Source organism: Suricata suricatta, chromosome 4 (assembly GCF_006229205.1).
Source record: "Suricata suricatta isolate VVHF042 chromosome 4, meerkat_22Aug2017_6uvM2_HiC, whole genome shotgun sequence".
Taxonomy (NCBI): Eukaryota; Metazoa; Chordata; class Mammalia; order Carnivora; family Herpestidae; genus Suricata; species Suricata suricatta.
Window position 1 is genome coordinate 142,468,101 of NC_043703.1, and position 19,211 is coordinate 142,487,311.

The 19,211-nt window shown below is 39.7% G+C and overlaps 1 protein-coding gene and 1 long non-coding RNA gene across 3 annotated transcripts in view; one reads left to right on the top strand and one right to left on the bottom strand.

Annotated features, from left to right (window-relative positions):
• Positions 1–10,681, bottom strand: part of LOC115290206 — a 31,945-nt gene extending 21,264 nt beyond the window's left edge. For both annotated transcript variants that reach the window (XR_003908019.1, XR_003908018.1), the window contains exon 1: positions 10,616–10,681. This is a non-coding gene — a long non-coding RNA (uncharacterized LOC115290206). The remainder of the gene's footprint in view (positions 1–10,615) is intronic.
• Positions 1–19,211, top strand: part of ALK (ALK receptor tyrosine kinase) — a 662,031-nt gene that overhangs the window by 377,898 nt on the left and 264,922 nt on the right. The gene's annotated exons all lie outside the window — the stretch shown is intronic.

Here is a 19,211-nt window from a genome sequence, read left to right on the forward strand (position 1 = left end):
TGTGGTGAGGATGCACAGCAGGGGTGTTGTGGAAAGGAAACCAAGGGAAATGTTGTCAGAACTTGCAAGAGCAGCAGGCCAATTAGGAATATGGAAAGGAAGGATTAGACAGTTCCAAGAAGGTCCTTTCACAGGATGACAGTGGTTGACCAACGCCTTTGGTTTTGACAGGTGGGAGATGAGGGGCTGACTCCTGGTAGAGCAAGCATCTTCAGAGCATTGTATGCATGGAAGTGAGGCTGCAAGGGGTTGAATACCAAGAGAATGAAGAATAAGACATTGAAGTTTGATAGTAAAGGAAGGAGAATGATGGCAGAAACTAGAAGGAGTCAGTAGAGGAGAGAGAAAAAAGACTTAGCAAGGGACAGAGGGATTGAAAGAGAAGGAAATAATGTTCTAGAAGGATCTAAAATAGCTGGGAGCAGTGAGTTGAGGACTCCTTCTCCTTTTGAATTTTTTTTTATATTTTTATTTTTTACTTTGAGAGACAGAGGCAGAGAGTGAGTAGGGGAGGGTCAGAGAGAGAGAGGGAGACGCAGAATCTGAAGCAGGCTCCAGGCTGTCTGTGCTGACAGCTCAGAGCCCAATGCAGGGTTCGAACCCAGAGACAGTGAGATCATGACATGAGCCAAAGTCGGATGCTTAACTGACTGAGCCACCCAGGCACCCCTCCTTCTCCCTATGAAACAAGAGGGCAGGATAAGAAGGTAAAGGAGGTATCAGGAAGAAATGGTGGAGAAGAGGGAGCTGAAGGGCTGCTGTCTCCTGAAGGAGGTGGGAAGCAGGATCAAGCACTAACAGTGAGAGGCTGAGAGTATACCACAGAAGAGTTATAGAGTTTGGAGGTGGGTTCTGGGGAATGCAGGCGGGCACACAATGGAGAATGGTGAAGCACTGGGTCCAGCTGGGATCAGAGCCCCTGTGTGTGTAAGACCAGTGGACCAGCCCTGGGGATCCTGGTGGCCTGAAGCAAGAGAGAAAATGGCTTATCTGTGCTGTGGGGACAGGAAAGATATGTCTGTAGCAGGCCAGAGAGACCCACTTCTTCAGGAGGGCAAGCATGTGGAGAAAGCTGATGTTCATGAAATCCAGGCTACATGGTAGGTAAATGAAAATACAAAGGAGCTAGGAGGCTGTGAAGTCAGGGACTTGAGTTCATGATGAAGGTGAGGAGATAGTTCTGGAAGAAAGAGAAGCTAGACCACAAAGGAATTTTGAATCTGAAAACATGATCAAGAAGCAGCTGTGTCGGAAGACAGGGTCCAGGAGAGTGATGCTGACCAGTAGTGAAAACCAACCAAGTGTGAAGTCTAGGAACTGTGAGGTCCAAGGATTTTTAGAATGTTGAAATGTCCCCAGGAATGGTCAGGGAGTGACAAGGTGGAGACTGGTGTTAGATGAATAAGAAAGTCAATCACTGGATTGATGGTGTGAAGGGAAAGGTTTCCTTGGCTAGCAAAGATAAAAAGAAAAAGATTATGTTGAAAGAGAGCCATGCCACCATGGGACCTGAGGAGATCAGAAAACCCTGTCAGTCCATCAGTCTGTCAGGAAGAAATGGGCTAGGGTGGGGGAACCAAGTTCCACCGAAGAAGGTCCATGTGAACGGCTGAGGCCACCCATGAAGGAAAGAGGGCTGGAAGGAGAAAGCTGGATTTGGAATTTATAGCTTGAGCAATAATTGTGAATAAGCTAGACAAAGAGTCATTCTAGGGGGAGGGGACAAGTCAGGGAGATGTGTGGTGAGTTAAGCATCCAAATCCCAAGGGTCTGTAAAACTAGTCAATCCCCAACCTGATGTCAAGAAACCATGGGATGGAGGTATGGAGCAGTAATCAAATGTTGGGTTCACAAGTGCCAGAAAACTAGGGTGACGAGCATCTGTCGTGGGAACAAGGGGCTCCTGCTTCTAAATCTACATGCCCACCAGTGTTCTCATTCCAGCTACCACAAGCCATCTTTATGAGCACAGCAATAAGCCCTTTTTCAAAGGTGAGGGGAATTACTCTGAATCTTAGACTCCTTTTCCGTAGAATGGGAATGTTTGTAATAGGTGATCTTCCAGCTTTAAAATGCTGTGATCTTGTGAATCTGTGTCCTTGGCCTCTTCATGCCACTGCTTCTGACTATGTTCAGTTACAGTGATGACCCAACTCCACATTCTCTCCACTGGTGGGAGGGGCAGACGTTCATGAGGGAAAAGTGGAAGCCCTTGGCTGAATAATAATGTCATTACATACTTAATCAGAGTGGCTGCTAGCACAAACAACTCCTTGCAAATTAGAAAAAGGAAAAAATAAAAAACACAGCTCCTGGCAGACAAATGAGCAAAAGGCTGTGGTTTGGCAAGTGGAACCAAGCTGGACTAGGGGCCCCTCCTCCTTTTAGCAGGGTGCTCTAGTGCAGGTCCCAGCCTTCACAGCTGCAGCCCTGATTTCCATCCTTGTGACAACAAAATTGTCACTGACAGTGAGTTGGCGCTCCCATTTTATAGATAAAGAAATCCGCAGGCAGAAAGCTTTAGTAACGCGCCTTCCATCTTGTCGCCCTCCCGACACACTTCCCACCTCTATACACTTGAATTCCTTAAAGGTCTCATTTTGGAATTGTTTTTGCATATTTTATATCAATGAGTATTTCCTTGCCTAAACAGCTTTACACTTAATGGAGGGTATCTCCTTCTCCCTGCAACAACCCGGTCACTGAAGCTCCCACCCCACTCTTCAAACCGTACTTGGACATTAATCATATTACCCACAGTCAAAATGCCATCTTATCTGCAAGGAATATAGCTGCAATATTAGAAGAGCATAGAATAAATACTGAAACCCATAATTCTTTATCATCCTCTCAGCTCCCATATGCACTTATTGAAAAGCATTTGGCTAAATGAGAAGGGGGGAAAGAGAAAGGAATCTTAGAGAAGTTAATAGTAATAGCATAAGAAATTGTATTTTGACTTATCCTATTATTACTTATCATAAGTGATGGTATTATAAAGATATCAGGAGCCCTCAATTAGTTTCGTGTTTTTTGGACTTGAGAAGAGAGAAAAAAAAATTTAAATTTACTTTCCAGACCGGGAGAGTAATAATCATTTTATGACTGTATTCATTTTCTTAGCCTCAGATGAAAAAGGTGACCAGGGACTAGTTATAACAAATGATGGCGCTTTTTTTTGTCAAGGCCCCTTACATGACCAAAGCAATATGATTTGTGGAGTTCCCATGGGAGCTGAGTATTGAACCTAACTAAATGGAAGACAAGATTCCTCTTCAGGGGATTTGCCTACTTGATGTGAATCCAGGGCCTTAGACATTAACACATGAAAAGAGTTATAATTAGTTTTACGAAAACTTACAAATCACCATCAAGTGCTGATTAGTAGAAAGCAGCAGAGCATGGGTCTGTGAGGAGCTTATGGAGGGGAGAGGAGACCTGAGTGAGCTGGAGTTAGTGAAGATGTGAGTAAAGCAGGAGCTGTGGTCACTCCGGGCCATAAGCACAATGTCTGATGCAGACCAAGGCTTTGTTCATATTTGATCAGTGTGTGAGGAGACAAAGCACGGGCTAATGGAGCAGCAGAAGCCAGGTATTTCCGATAGAGGGAATGGTATGCCAAGATGTGGAGAACGTTCCCAGAGCTCTGGTGGCAGTTTTGTGTCCTCATATAATGACAATCATCACTGCATTCCAAGCACTGTAGATTCATCATCTTGAGATCCCTACAACCCTCTGGAATGGATTGTAACATAGTGATGGCAAATGTGTGTCAGCCTACAGGGTAAAACTATTGGTCACTGGTGTTTGCCTAGGACATGGTATGGGTTACATCCAGGTTTGGTGAGAAAGGGAGTCATCCTGGGTTACGGGGGTCTGCCATGGGCATAAAGTGTTGTAATATCAGGGCAAATATTTGCCATCTCTATTCTAAGGGATGCTAGTTGACTAGATTAGGAAACCATGGTACGTGCAGAGTCTTCATAATTCATAATTGCATTTCATGAAGTGAGAAGAGGGTCGTATTAGGAAAAGGCATCCCTTGTTCAAGATATTTTACTTTCATCTGCTGTAAAATCATCATAATATACCAAGTTTAACAGCAAGCCACTACCATCTTCTGGACTATTGTCATAAAAAGCATGAAGACACACAGCATCTGTGACATGAATGCCTCACATGTGGCATCCTGGTGCAGGGCACAGTTGTGCGCAGTGATCCCGACCCAAGATCGAATGGAGATGGACTGTATGAGTTCTACCCCACACTGCCTTCATGAGAAAGTGAGGGAGTTGTAGAGGAAAGGCAGTAAGTTTTTAGAGGGCTTGAAATTTTACCTAAAGTATTTGGATCTGATGTAATACATAATGAGAAAAAAGGGCTGTGTATGCATATACTCTCCTTAAATCAGATCAAATCTCTTATTTGTAGGTTTAGTACCTATAATCCTTTGCATTTTGTGAAGCATGTTAATGCTTTTTTTAAATATTTAGATAAGTTACTTCATTGGATCTATATGTGGAGCACAATAGGTTCCTGAGTAAAAAACGCATCCATTGGTGGTGAGGGAGTGTTGGCAAGAGTGTGGGCAGGAGAGGGGATCTCAGAGCAGAAGTTATATAAAATTTCCCTCTTTTAAAAGTCATATGTGAGGTTGTGCTCTTTTCCTCAACCAGGTTTGGATTCTCTTACCTGAAAGTGGGATGTGTGTTTTATTTAATTTATCAGCATCTCTAGTAGGGTAGCATCTCTATGCTAAATCATAACCCTGCTCATTGGCTGTGTCTGCATAATCCATTACACTGTGATACCCCTGACAGCATTTTCCCAGGATACAGAAAAAAAGACTAAACATAAGAAGACAGGAAAATCTGGGTTCATTTTCTATATCCATCATGGGGTTCTTTAGTTTGAACCCTGATTTTCTGTAGTTGAGTGGCCTTGGGCAAGTCACATCCTAAGTTTCCCACTCTGTCAAAATGAAGAGTTTGGAATAGATGATTTTTATCATTCAAGGTTGTAGGAGGAAAGAGAGGGCAGATTCAAACTGGATAATTTGAGGTGAGTTTAGGAAAGGAGATTCTTTACAAAGATGTGGACAGGGTAAGTAAACCACCAGGAACAGAGCAGTAGCCCAGGGCCAGTAACCACAGGCCAAGACTATCCCACTTCTGAAGGGGAAGTGGAGGCATTGTTACTAACATACAGAGAGAGTCATAAAGAGAAGTCAGCCTTGAGAGGATCAGTGAGCTTTGCTGAGGGACAGACTAGCAATGCAACAGTAAGGGGAGTAGAGAATTAAATTCCCCAATGTCATGCTCCCTGCTCCCTCCCTCCAATCTCCTGTGAGACTCTCTATTGGCCAAATCAAACCGGAAGCCAAAAAGCAAGGGAGCTGGGGATACATTCCATGCAGCTCCCACCTGCAGCACAAAGCAGAGAGGAGGGCAGATCTGGGGGTTGGCATGAGATACCCACCACCCTCCCTATGTCCATCTCAGCAATATGAATTTAGTGATGTGCATTAAATCAAACATGCAAAATAGAAATGTGTGAGAAGAATTTTTTTTTGGTAGAGAATGTGCTAGCAACTTAGGGGAATATGTTGTAAAGCATGGAGTCTGCCAAATAGTAGGTGAGCAAAATGTATTTTCAGAATGAATAAATACAAAAGAAAAAAATAGCTCCAACTAAGGCCTAACAGCAAAGAACACCCACACACATTAAAGAGCTTTGAGCTTCTCAAAATAGCATGGAATTTACTAGGTAGAGACTCAATCCTGAGACTCCAGCCTTGAAACAAAATTATTGAGGCCACCAAAGGGGTCATTGTAATGCCATGTCACAAGACCAAGCAGACCTAAAATTCCAAGATTTTAGGCCTGGGAAAGACTTGAAGGAACAGCTAGTCCAACCCTTCCCTTTGTGTTCTAGGGTGGGCCAGTAACTACAGCAAGCATTTGGTGCAGCCATTATCAGTCTCCCACCTTCCCTACCACCCGCTTTAAAACTCACTTCCTCACTCCAAAATCACAGCTCACAGTGAATATGGAAAAAGATGGCTGATTTTTCAGATCTCAGAGCTCCAAACTTCGTGGGCTTTCTAAACACCCTCTGTTCTGCAAGCTGTCTGCTGTGTAAGTCCTCACCTCTCATCATGAATTTCTCCCATAGTGGCTGACCAAGATCTTTTAGCTGTACTCTTTCTCACATTAACAGAGACCCTAAAGACTAATACCAGGTCTGAATATCTAAAAGCTTAGCCTGTTCTTTATATTATTATTACCAGAAGTAATTTTTTAAAAATATTTTTAATGTTTTTTATTTATTTTTGAGCGACAGAGAGAGACAGCGTGAGCAGGGGAGGGTCAGAGAGAGAGGGCGACACAGAATCTGAAGCAGGCTCCAGGCTCTGAGCTAGCTGTCAGCACAGAGCCCGATGCAGGGCTCAAACCCACGAACCGTGAGACCATGACCTGAGCCGAAGCCGGAAGCTTAACTGACTGAGCCACCCAGGTGCCCCTAGAAGTAATTTTTAAAACTTGCCTTTTATTCAGCATCTTCTAGCTGCCAGGCTCTGATCCATACCTTATCTCAACTAACCCTCCCCAAATCCACCAAGTTGAGATTCTGCTTCTTATTACTCATATGAGGACACTGAGAAACCTGCCTAAAATTCCATGACAAGTTAGTGGGAGACCCTATGTATCTCTCTGCACTCACCCCACCATCTCCCAGCTATTCTGCCAGAGTCAAAAACCCTCAGGGTTAAAAAGAACCTGCTACTTCACCCTGGGGCCATTTTTTTCTTGGCAGTAATGGCCTCTCAAAGAGTAATGGACTCTGAGGTCTGCATCACTAACCAAGCCCCAAGGGCTCTGCAGGGCACCTCTCAAGGAGCCTTGTTCAGCTTCCTTAATATACACCTAGGCGCTGGAAGATGGAAGAGAACTAACATTTATCAAGGGCCTACTCTGCTTTGCACTTCAGATAGACCACATCATATTCCACGATAGGCCTTCCACAATTTTGTGAAGTAGGAATTATTATTTCCATTGTACAAATGAAGAAACAGATTTGCCAGGAGAGTGAAGAGAGAAATCATTTCTGTTTTGAAAAGTAATATTCTTTATACCTACACTACTCGTTCTGATAATAAAACAAAAAAGGGCAAACTAGAAAATTTCAGAAAACATCTTCATCAATGTATCAGTGATACAGGACCTCCTAGAAAATGTCCTGACTAGGACTCACACTACCCTTCCAAAGCAGCTCATTAGGTTATAGGACAACTAGACAAAACACTCACTCTCCAATATAATATGCCTTTGGCCTTGGCTGGGACAGAGTTCTGGAATGAGAAGACACCAGGGCCTGGACCAAAGGAGTTGAGCTACTTAGAGGGGGAGATATCTGAAAATCTGATTGGCAAGCCTTCCCATCTTAATCCCATTGTTGGGTAAAAACCTTCAATAGAATAGCCATGGACAGAGATACATTAATCCACACTCCTTTGCTGTTGATGCTCAAGTAATTATAAATCTACTTAATACTGTTATGAACTAATCCATATCAATCTTACTACTGAAATGGTTAGAGGGAGAGACTACACCAAAAGCTGAAATGAGAAGCATGTTCTCTACTGCATTATTCCCCAACCTGCCATGTGTCAAGCCTATCAGAAGAGAAAACAAGATTGGTTTACACGCCTTATTCTGAGTTTACCCACTGTGTCTTCTCAGTGATCCCTGCAGTTCTTTTCTAAATGCTTTGAAACCATCTGGTTAGAAATCTGTTTTTAAAGTTTGGCCAAGGATCTATGCCAGTATTACCACTAAAAAGTTGATTTTAAAATCAGAACACTTACCTACATCTCATCTGCAACAGTCATCTGCATAACCAGACAGCCTTGGGCCACCTCCCTAGCTTAGTCAAACACATTCTTGATGTTACATCTGGCCTCAAAAATCATCTCTAAGAACCTCTATGAACAGAAGTCAGGTCCCCATCTATTTTGTTGGTTTCATTCTTATTAGGCAAAAACACTGGACCAAAACAAAGTCATAAAATTTCTGCTAAGAACCTACTATATGCCACACACTGAGCCAGGAACTGAGGAAACCCAGGCTGAATAGACCAGTTCAGGCCAAAGCAAAATCTCACCCTACAGCCCTCATTCTCATTCCTAGTGCCTCTCTCCCACTCCTTCAAAGCAACTCTGCCTTATGCTGTTGTCTCTTCTGTCCTCAAGGGCAGGGACTGTGTATTGTTTCTCAAAGCATCCCTAGTGGTGAGCCCCATGCCTTCCATGGAAAACACAACTGATACACACTTGGAATAATCAGTAACAGTATTGATGATGAGTTGGGGCAAGAAGACACAGCCCAAAGAAAAATGGATTTCTGAATCAAAAGGAAGGGGCTATGGAAACACATTAAGCATAATGTTGCCAATTAATATGATTGAGTATTAAAACAGACCCTGCAACACTATAATTTGGAATGGCAACCATGGCATATTCTTCCAGTCAGGCCAGGGGTGATATTTTTCATGATTAGTTTTTGATTAATCCTATTAGACAGATATTTCATTTACAACCTATACATTTGTTCTTAAGAGTTTAATTGCTTGTGCAATTTATAAGCATTAGAATTGCTGTTATGTAAATGAATTTCCAGCATCCAATTCACCTTTAAAGTAATTAAATTAAGTGCAGTTAGTTAAGAACATTAGACATCTATGAAAAGCCTCTGAGAAAGATTTGGTTAGTTCAGATAAGAAGACAGCCTTCTGTGTTTCTTTTCTTTCTTTTTTTTCATATTGTATTTCTCCCAGTGCCTGGGTCCCTTCACATCCACACAGTCAGTAGCCCTGCCTCTCTCCTCTCCTGCTGGCACCAATTTGTCAGTTAAGGAAGGACACATGTTGAGTGAAAGTAACAACTTGTTCCATAAACAAGCTCTTCTGCTTCCAAGAGAAACCAGAGGGACACATGTTCCTTGCTGAGATGCTCTTCTCCTCAATTTGTTGAATTGTTTTCCAATTTTGATAGAATAATGTTGCTCATGGTTTGTGTATTCAACATGAATGTGAGAATCCAAGCTCAACTGTCAGGTATAGCAGATGAGGGAGCTGATCTTATCTGTTCCTGCCTCCAGGATAAATAAGAAGAAATGTCTCATTTTTATAATAGCATAGAGTGGATGGGGAATTGAAAGAGCATGGACTGTTGAGGTAGGTAGGTTTGGCTTTCATTCAGTCCAGTGAAGTATTCATTTACAAATACTTAATGAGCACGTGCTATGTGCCTGGCTCTATTCTGGGCATTGGAGGAAAACTAACTCATTATTGAGGAAAGCCAGTGGGGCTTTGAATCAGTACTACATATCTGACTAGCTGAGTAAGGTATTGGTTATATTTCTTTAGTTCTCTGAGCATTAATTTCCCCACCCATAAAATGGGAATATTAAAAATATTATTGTCAAAAGAATAAAATAAGTTGGTATTTCTCAAATACTTATACCAGAGGTCTTTATCCTGTGTCTGTGGATCCTTAGAGGATTGTGGATAGAATCAAAAGGTCTATGAACTTAGATGGGGAAAAAAATCACATCTTTATTCTTACTACTTGCAATGGAAATTTAGCATTTCCTCAATTGTGAATGTAGGTAATAAATCTATTGTAGCAGTAATAATAGTAATTATGATTTTGTCACAAACACAAATATCATTACAGTTGATGCAGACATCATGAAATATTGTTTTTTAACAAATTTATTTTTGAAAAAGAGAGAAAGAGACAGAGTACAAGTGGGGGAGTGGCAGAGAGAGGGGGAGACACAAAATCTGAAGCAGGCTCCAGGCTCAGAGCTTTCAACACAGAGCCTGACATGGGGCTTGAACTTGTAAACTGTGAGATCATGACCTGAACTGAAGTTGGACCCTTAACCGACTGAGCCACCCAACCACCCTATACTGTTTAAGCTCATCACTACTTCAAATTTACAGATATTATTAGATCTGCCATGAGATACCGTTATTAAATGCATTAATATAGAAGCATACATATTACTATATCATAACTTTTTAATTGATTTTGATAACTGTATTTCAGTAGAATTCTCTTCTTTCTGACATTTTTGTCTCTCCTGTGGGGCCATGTTCTTTTCAGAATACCTGCATAACCAGTTTGCTATCTGCATGTCCTTCAGATACCAGACCCTGGGGCTTTCCCAGGTTCAGCACCTGAGACAGCTCCCCTGGACTAAGCTTCTGGGGTCTGGTTCCACCTGCTTCAGTTAACCCATCCTTCTCAAGTCCACTGTGATACACATCATGTGAATCCACCCTGCCCCAAAAAACATATTTGTCATGTTTTGTTATTCCATGCTGGATCAAGCATTGTATTAATATAACATCTTTGGAGGTGGTTATACATGTAGAATATTTCACTCAATTAACCATTTATTGTGTATCTATTAACTGCTAGCCATCATGCCAAGCCTTAGGGATAGAAAAGGAAAAAAACTAAGTAAGATATAGACCTTGTTTTAAGAAATCCACAGACTAATATGAGATATGAACATAAATAAACAAATATGCTCTTTTTTTTTACCTTCTTTGCATAGCCATTTGCAGAGGTCTGCTCTAGTTAATACTTCATCTCTAAATCTTCTTTAATTGGACATTTTCTTAAATCCTTCCTGAATATGACCACTTATGAGTTCCGCGATGACAAGTTTCTGTCCTTTGGCTTTCTTCTCAGAGACTATGGTTCCATTTCCTACCCCAGTGATCCCAGTGATCATTTGGGTTCAACTGGCTAATAACGTGGTGCCCCTCTCCTTTGCTCCTTAAAGCCAAAATGATGAGCCTGGACAAAGACAAGAGCCTTCCCAGTTGGAAGAGGACCAGGTTGTGATCAAAAGCAACCAACTCACTTCACTTTCCCACTAAGCCAAGCTGGTACTCCCACTTCCATTGTCCTCATCTCTTTTTGAACACACTCCACGGTTATAGGGCTCCATGAGTCTGAACAATTTGAAGTTCTCCCCATAGACCATCATTACTAAATGGGAGGTACAGATAATGTATAAATCATGAAGAAAAGAAAATAATGTTAGATATAATTTTTCCATTCTTTGCTTTCTCATCCAACCTCAGTGTAATTTGTGAAATTTGAGCATGAAGGCTATTTGGATTCTCACCAGTATTATTTGGCCCAAACCAACCTATAGCTCTGATGTGATCAGTCATGTTGGGGGAACTGCTTCACAAAGCCTGAAGTAGTGCTGCTCTGCTCCAGTGCTGCTGTGATTAATTAGATGTTTAGGAGAGCTGGTGAGTCACCGTGTTTGAGTATCAGTTTGGGGGGTTAGGGAGTGACCTCAGCATTCTGTTGATTATGACAGAAGATGCAACGCAATTTACATAATAGGAACCAGGCACCTGGTAAAGTATGGTTATAAAGATTATTAAGAAGTAAAAAACAGGAAGTTGTCAGGTGCCTGAAAAGCAGCCTACAAAACTAAGAGAATGCAAGTAGTTGAACCATTACACAGGCATTTATTAATAACATCTGCTTTGTTCAGAGAACTGTCCTGGGAGTCCTTGCTGCTATAAAGATGACTCTATGTAGGACAAACAGAATATGGAGGGCTTTAGTGTGTGTCTGCATATGTGTGTAAGTGTGTGCAACTGTTGTGGAAGCATTAAACTGAAAAAAACACAACAACAACAATGCAAGAAAATGAGCTGAGCAGAGAAGACCAAAATAACTGCAGTTACAATAGGCCCCTCTTGCCTTTGACTACGGGCTGAGCTCCAGAAACAAGCACAATATAGCATGCAGCCTGTGGAGATGGGAGCAGACACATGCTATGGCCCTGGTTCTATCTCAGTAAAATGATAATTAGGTCAGCAAGTGGGCAGGAAATAACATCAAATACCTTAGTAAAGTGACTGGTACATAGCAGGCATTGAATAAATGTCTCTTCATCCCCCAAATCATTTACCATTAACCCCATTTTACAGATTAGGGAACTGGGCCTCAAAGAGATTGAGTTGCCCAAGGTCACAGAATGTTAAGTCACAGAGATGAGACTGTCGATCTTGAATCTGGGACTCTGAACACTATGCCACATTGCCTCCCATTTCACATTTTTATGGAGTAACCATCTCAAGCATAGTACTTTCTTTAGTTGAAGCTAGAGTTCATAAACAGCACAGTATTAATAGAGGGTGACCACCCTTTCCTCAAAGTCTAAGCTGGTACTTGGAAAAACAGCCCCACCTGATCATCTGACCTGAGTCCTGTTCCCACAGCTGCAGATTCTTTCAGAGCCACAGTTAGCTATTAGGGCTGTGACAGCTCCCTCCCATACTGCTCTCCCACCTCTGGCTCACGTGCTGCCCTACATACCACAGAGATCTGGTGGGAGGCCTCTGTTCTTGCTCCCCCACATGGCAATCTGTTTATTTCATTCCCTTTCAGGTAATGATCCCAAACTGGAAATGCATAGAAATTCAATTTTTGTCTACTTTTTTGATGACTCCAAAATTCAGAAAGTTAGACTATTGCTTTTTAACTAATCCTACCATCTGAAGTTCAAAATACATAGTCCTGCTAATAACTATCCCCTCTAACTCTACTGGAAAACAGATATGGACCTGTTAGTTGGCATTTTTTAGCCATTGTTACTCTCTTAGGACTCTGCCTTTAGAAAAACCTGCATTTTTAAAATTGCTGTCATATAATTCCATAGACAGTTGATTTAGGCTTCATTTTTTTCCATTGAATGAAAATTAAATTAAGCTTATTATTGTATTAGACAGGCATTGATTGTACTCACTTTGGTTTTAATTAAATGCTACTATTCATTATTTCCTCCTGTGTAGTGCTTTTAATTTTCTTTGGTATACAATTTGGGGTAACAACAATATCAGTAAATTATCCTTCATAAATAATATTCAAAGAGAAAGACATACAAAACACATTGTGAAAGCAATTTGAAAGTATTTGCTTATTGTTTTTAATTTACTGGTAGGATATTTATCAGGGAGTATTTTCCATGTTGCTCCTTTGTGATAAAACAGGGCATGTCCATATCTCTCTAATGCAGCTCTGACTTTTGCAGTTAATGGTTGACTTCAAGACGTCATTGATCTTAAAAATGTGCTGACTTTATGTGCAACACTGAAGTTATGGGCCAGGGGGTAGATGTTTGAATTTAAGTCTAAGAATATTATCAGAAAGGCTCAGAAAAATGTCCGGAGAAGCTTATTTTGTTTTTTCTATAACATTTGTGAAGCACTCATTTCATGCCATACAATCTCCTGGGTCCTGGAAATGCATGGAATGATAGAGAACCTCAGACCTGTCCTTCTGGTACTTGTGTTCTGAAGGGTAGGTGATAACATGATATATACTAACTCCAACTGTCTGAGAAAACAGGATTCCCCATTAACCCGCTGACAGTGCCTGGGCCACACTCTGCAAATCTAGATTTAGAGAAAGAATGTGTATTGTGCATACGCTTCTTCTAAATATATCACAGTGATAGGTATGCAGTGATATAACTGAGCTCAAAAATGCAGACACCATCTCTCAAACTCAGAACAGAAATGGAAATGAGTAGATAACACCACAGGCCCAAAGAGCTCTGGGGAGGGAAGCAGTCCACGCGGCTCGGTGCTGGGCCCCTTAGAGGTGAGTGGTTCTCACGGTAACCATCCCAGACGAGAACCTAGTGCTCAGTGCTTGCAGCCAGGGTTGACATGGGATAAGCTCCCCTGACCATGAAAGGGACTGAAAAGGGCCAGGAGGCCATTGCTTTTAGATATCTGCTGTCCTATGGACAATGTCTTGTGACCTAGAAAGGAGCCTAACTGCCCCGTGACTGGATCTGATTCTGGCCTTGAGGGAAGAGCAAGCAGGGGGAACACAAATGCTAGAAAAGGGAGGGGGGTGATCCTGGTCAGTGGTGAGAGGTGGGGGAGTAAACAAGCACAGATCACTCAGACTGAGCCTAGCCTTCAAGTACAAAATCATAAAATGTAAAAATGTGCCAAGAAAAATGCCCACAATCAATGATCAGGATAGGAATGTTCCTCAAATAAAAAGAAGCTTTTGTACCAGTCTGAGTGGGCTTTAAATTCAGTGCATTTAGGGAAAGCTTCTGTTTAAAAAGTCAGGAAACAAAAGTTATAAAACAAAGGCTAGCTGACATTGAATGAGACAGGAATATAGAAAGGATGTGATTTATAAATATTGGGAACAAAAAAGATAGCCATTAAAAATAAAGTAAAAATAAATTTTTAAATCAAATTTAACAGCTCAATAGATGAGATGGACCCTGGTATAGTTTTGTTCAAATGGAGAATTAAAGTATTAGGTAGTTCCACACCAGGATCCACCCAGCACACAGCAGAGTGAGACAATAGATTTCCTACATTTTGAAAAAGCAGTTTAGAGACCAGGAAAATACAGAGGGTCTTACATAGTCTAGCAGGATGTCAGAAGAAAGTAGAGGGGATCAAGGGCAATAAAAAGAAAAATTAAAAAGCTGGTAGCATATTTTAAAATAGATTACATATAATCAGCACAACATCAAACTTCTCATTAGCAACAAAAGATACCAGGAAACAGTAGACACAGTATCTTTGAAGTGCTGAGGACAAGGAGTTGTCAACCCAGAATTTTAAAGCTATCTAAAGTATCATTAAGAAATAAGGTCAAGATGAAGACACTTTCAGAATTATAAGGACTAAGAGGGTTTACAATCCATAGACTCTCATGAAAAGAACATTAAAGGTTATACTTCATCAAAAAGGAAAATAAATCTAGAGAGCATGTATGGGACACAAGAAACAATAGATAGCATAAAAATGATTAAACCATGTTGGAAATTTTCATAATGTTACAATTAATCATTAATGACAGGAAATAATTCAGGATATTTTAAGAGGTGAAACTTAAACTCTCAAGGAAGCAAATAATTCAGGATATTTTAAGAGGTGAAACTTAAACTTTCAAGGAAGCAAAACAAAATGGGAAATGGTGTTCAGCAGGTACTAAGAAGGCGTGCTAAGTTCTGTGTTGTTTCAGTAAAGGGTTGGAAACATTGAAAAAAAATTCTGTTTAGTTTTTCTTCAAAGCAAATTATAGTTAAGTGTGCAGGTTAAGGTTTAAGACTGTTTCAAAGGAAAGATAATCTACAGCTTCAGATATAAATCAGCCAAGGAAAAGTTAACATAGTATATCTAGTCAGTATAGTATGTAACATATAAGGTTAATGTAGTATAACCTCTGTATAGGAGCAGCTGGAGGCTCAATCAGTTAATCATCTGACTCTTGGTTTCGGCTCAGGTCATGATCTCACAGTCTCACGTCTCACATTGGGCTCAGTGTGGAATGTGGAGCCTGCTTGGGATTCTCTCTCTCTCTCTCTCTCTCTCTTTCTCTCTCTCTCTCTTTCTTTCTCCCTCTCCCTCCCCCAATTGTGCATGCTCTCTCTTGTTGTTTCCTCCCCCCTCAAAATAAATTAACTTTTAAAACTATTAATGTAGTATATAGTAATATAAGATAGTATAGTATTGATCTAATGGCAGTCAAGGGGGAAAAGTAAAAAAAGAACATATAAAAAGATCAATAAGGTAATGATGGCCATTGGTAGAAATATGACAGATATATCATTAACACACAAAAAAAGGTAAATTGACTAAATTCACCAATTTGAAAGACAGATTTTCATATCGTATTAAAAAGAGAGGCATCAGCTACCTACTCTTTTCAAGAAGCATGCCTAAAACAAAACCACACAGAGAAGTTGAAAGTCTAGAGATGGAAAAAGATTTGCTATATTGCCAAAAGAAATTAATATCAGTTAAAATAGAACTTAACAGCAAAAAGTTCATAATATTGGTAAGGAGCACAACAAAATATTAAAGAAAGACTCTGGCAAAAAGACCTAGCAGCAGTAAGCTTTCATGTAGTTAATGATATGGCGTTGTTAGGTATAAAGTAAAAGAAATATGACCAAAAATAAAGAAAAACTGAGAAAGTCCCTCTATCAGAAATTTGGAAATCAAACAGAAAAATAATTAATAAGGATATAGACTTGAACAACAGAATTAACACACAACATCTCATTAAGAACCCAATTATAAAAATATAACACATCCTATATCCAGAGGAATATGTATTAAGACTGATGCCATAGAAATCATGTTCTCTGACCATAGTGTAATTAAATTAACAGCAATGATAATAAAATATAGTTTAAAGGAATACTAACATATATTTAGAAACATAAAAATGTCCTCCTAAATAACTCATGGATTAAAGAGATAATCATAGCAGAAATTACTAGATATTTAGAATCAAGAAACATTAAAAGTACTAATCAGAGCTTGAAAGCAGCTACACTGAACTTTGAGGTCAAGTTTATAACCTTATGAACACTTTGAAAAAAGAAACGTTATAACTACAAACATAAAACCTAACTCAAAGAACAGATAAGAAAAAAGTTACAGAGTAGTTAACAAAGCTGGTTCTTGGAAATAAAGAACTTAAATGTTTAAGGCAAAAGAGAAAAAGGAAAATCAGGCAATAACTACAGAAGCAGTAAAAAGTTTTTAATGAATGAATTCAATAAATTTGAAAACTTAGATGAAATGCATAATTGTCTTGAAACAGCTAACCTAGCAATATTGACTCAAGAAGAAACAGAAACTCTAAATAAACTGATATGTATTAATGGGGAAAAAAACAATAATCAATCCCTTCAACATTCTGCACAAGATCCAGATGGTTTTATTAGATAAGCTTTTATCTTCTTCCAAAAACCAAAAATAATCCTACCACTTACTATTTCTCATCTAATATGGCCAGTATACTCTTGATAACAAAACTGACAATAAAGGAACACTGTAAACCAATCTCACTTAATCCCATAAATCCTAAATAAAATGTATAAGCAACTAAACCCAGCAGTATATTTAAAAAGTATATAGGAATAGATATAGATATGCCATGACCCATTATCTTTTGTCCCAGGAATAAAAAGGTGGATTGACAACAGAAAACTGATTAAGTAGGCAAAGCCATATCTACCTATCTATCTTCCTATCTATCTGATTCTTCATCCCTATAATAATAATAATATAAAGAGATTCATAAAATAGAAAAACACTGAGGTCAGGATAGTGACTACATCTATGAAGAGAGGGGAAAAATAGGATTTAGGAGAAATACATAGAGGGACTAAAACATAAAATACATGTTACTACATTAAACAAAATCTAAAGCAAAAATGGTAACAATGATTTGATAAAGCTGCTTGGGTACATGGTGTTAGTTAAATTCTTCTCTAAGTGTTTCTACAGGTTAAAAATATTTCACAATTAAAAATAAAATGTTATTTGGACTTCATCTGTCTTAGGGAGTTTCAAGCCTGGATGTGCATGTGAGTCATCTGAGAATCTTATTAAATGCAGATTCTCATTCAGTAGATTTCTGGGCTGGGGCCTGAAATTCTGCATTTCTGGAAAGTTCCCAGGTGACACTGATACTACTGGTGCACCTGGACATACATTAGAATTAGCTGGGGAGCTTTCAAAAGAGCCTGATGCCTATGCCCCAGCCCCAGACATTCTGGATCAATTGGTCTGAGGTGGTGCCTAGATATCACTCCTTTCTGAAAGCTCCTCAAGGGATGTTGGTGTGCAGACATGGTTTAAAACATTGGGTGGAACCCTTTTTTTTTAATAGTTTATTGTCAAATTGGTTTCCATATAACACCCAGTGCTCTTCCCAAGTGCCCTCCTCCATTACCACCACCACCCTTCCCTCTCCCCCTGTGCCCTTCAACCCTTGGTTTGTTTTCAGTATTCAATAGTCTCTCAGGTTACCCTTTTTATAGCTAAGGAAACAAAGACTCTAGGAGAGGCAGACAATTACCCAGGTTGCACAGCTTGCTGGGCCCTTGAACTTACTCTTTTAATTCCTATTCCAGGTCTTACTCCAGCTGTAAATTTCCACTTCAGTCTCTTTAAAGTTCCTGCCCTTGGGTTTCCTACTGTAGGGCATGTGTTTCTCATTCACTCTTCTTAACCCAACAATCATCTAGTCCTAGCCAAGTGAAATAGAACTGGGCAGGTCCAATACCTGTAAATTAAGGCAGGCTGCCATTGGTCTCTCTACCTGCCACCTACCCCATTCATTGTCCTTTCACACATGAAAGGAAACATTCTTGGGGTATGACTTCTTGCCATAGATTTGAATAAATGACATCATGGAGGAATAAAGAATTTTCTTCTCCAAAAACCAGGTCTCAGCATTCTTCATTTTTTACTTTTGTTTTGTTTTATTTTTGCCTTGCTTTCCCTTCAACAGCACTGTCCTGCTCTCTTATCCGCTGAAGTATATGACTCTATAGTTATTCTACTGCATCAACAACACTCCCTTATATGCAAAGAACTCATGAGATCCATACCACGAATCTCATGCCAAAGAAAGCCCTAGTGCATGACCTCATGTCCCATCAGTAGCTCAGCATAGGTTTTGTTTGTTTATTTATTTATTTTTGGAATTTATTTTTTTCCTTTTTTTTGAATATAATACAATTTATTTTTTAATATATGCAATTATTTTCCATCATTTACAATACAGTAGTTACAATGACACTCCAAACAGAAAAGCAAAGTAAAAAATCAAAACCCCAACTTCTATTTCATGTAATTAGACTTATACAGAAATTAGAAGATTATGTAACAACTAGTTAATCACCAAATTTCACAGCTATCTGAAGTGGCAATTGTTATATAGCAGCTTATCTATGATACATTCAAGATACATGATACAATTTATTACTTGCCCATAAGCTAAAACACAGTCTGCTTAATACCTTTCCTTGAATTCCACCTCTATACTACAATATACATGAGGTCCAGGCAAAAATGTAGCTACTTTTTATATAGAAAATGGATGATTAAGTCTTTGGTGCTGTAAAAGCAACTTCATTTAAACATAACCACCCCCACCACCAAAAAAAGAAGAGGAAAAAAAAAAGTAACGAAAATAATAAGGGAAAAACCCAAGACACACTTCCTAGGGGAAAAAAAAACAGCATGTTATTTCTGTCCTTGACGGAATGTATTAAATAAGCAAACACCACCAACAAGCAAAACAAGTACTACAATGTAAAAATATT